Below are 1,883 nucleotides of genomic sequence, written 5' to 3' on the forward strand. Positions count from 1 at the left end.
TATATATATATATATATCTGAGCACTTGAACATTTATATCGTGTATGCATACAAATATTCTACTCATATAGCATATGTAATAGGCAACACACATTTGCAGATGGCATAATAAAATTCAACTTACTGGAACCCTAACAGTTCTACTTGAAACAGATTTCTCTGTATTGGAGCATAAGATTAATTTATTTCATTTTGAGACAATGTTCAGCTGCCAGTTGATGGATATAAGGTTTTAAAGTACAAAATATTTATGAGAACCAGACGTAATTTTTAAATGTTAGATGCTGGCTATCTCATATGACACCACTGGTCTTTAAACTGCCCTTGTTTAAATCATTTCATTGCAATCCATGTGCTGGAATTTAGTCCATTCTGTACTTGTGTTGATGGTGCTGTCAAATATTGAGCAAAGTTTTCCAAGGTTTCTCACTCTCCCGTTGTCCTCTCTCACAGTTTGCATGCCATAATCGACATATATATTTGGCTTCTATATAAAAGAATCAATAATTTTAGTAGCGGTACAGCCCTAGCACTTTGATGCAATTATAATAGTTTACAGCAGGTATAAAAATGGATATTTTTGGTCATTCTATAATTTTTTGCTCAATATATCAATTCTGCTCCCTACTTAATATATTCTCATTTAATGTATCAATTCATTTCAGACATCTCCAGTTTTCAGTTACACTGTCATATTCTATGACCTAACACATCGAAAGTAGACCCTCTTGATGTTGTTGAAGTTGGACTGGAAAATTCACTGTTGTCTCAGTGCCATATATTGATACAACAAGACAGCCTTCCAAAAAACACTCAACTGAAGTTCACAGCAGTTGTCTCCACTAATAGCTGCAACTGAATAAAGCACGTTGCTGTTACAAATGTTTAAGTTTTAACATAAGCCCACATCTTAGAAAAATTGAGCTTTTGTCAACTGTCCATTAAAATACAGGCAAACAATTAAAAATGCACCGTATATAATCTAGCATTAAATCATGCCTATGTATACAGGCCAGCAGACGACATTGGGCATCTGTGTATATGCATGTATTTGTGTGTGTTTGTGTATATACTTGCTGAAACGAAGTGAAAAGTGGAAAACATAGTAAGCGACATGTATTATAATCACTGATGCATTGTAGGGTGCGCATTTATCCTACTTTCTATGGAAAATTGTGCATAAAATCCTATATCATACATACACATGGATTTCTTCAGGGAGTGGTGCTATTCACACTCATATTGTTGCAATCTAAAGTCATAACAATATCCTAGATGTGCGAAAATCATTTTAAAGCTCAAATGCGATCTTTAGTCACGAAATTGCTCAACATTTGTAAAATCAATTTTTTTTTATAATTATGATACTGGAAGGAACAAATTAGTATTGCAAAGAGAAATAAATATTTATTATACGTAATGATTAAAATGGTTCACGTGGGGTTTGCAGTATAATCTATGAGCAGGAATTGCATATATATCCGAAGCTGTAAACATGGTTACCCGTGTGAAAGAATACAATGAGAATATGTAAATAGTTCTTGCTTTGTAATCAAAGTGTTGTTTTATTTAAATGTTTCTCTATTCTGATATGATATCGCTCTGATATTAAATATTACGGTATCGTCGAGAGCTTTGTTAAACGTTGCAGTAATAATATTCCTTATATCTAAGACATTTATTTCCATTAATAACGTGACATACATACAAACATTCATACATATATACATGCATTCACATACACACACACATACACACACACAAGCACACACAAACACACACACATTTAAGTAAGCCTGTTTACAGATAAATGAATATATTTGTGTACATATACGTACATGTACACTTATAAATATACACAAATACATACATATATATGTATA

The 1,883-nt window shown here is 32.4% G+C and overlaps 1 protein-coding gene across 3 annotated transcripts in view; it reads right to left on the reverse strand.

Annotated features, from left to right (window-relative positions):
- LOC128247348 (uncharacterized) overlaps positions 1-1,883 on the reverse strand; it is a 249,604-nt gene that overhangs the window by 22,232 nt on the left and 225,489 nt on the right. The window lies entirely within an intron of this gene.

This window comes from Octopus bimaculoides, chromosome 3 (assembly GCF_001194135.2).
Source record: "Octopus bimaculoides isolate UCB-OBI-ISO-001 chromosome 3, ASM119413v2, whole genome shotgun sequence".
Classification (NCBI taxonomy): Eukaryota; Metazoa; Mollusca; class Cephalopoda; order Octopoda; family Octopodidae; genus Octopus; species Octopus bimaculoides.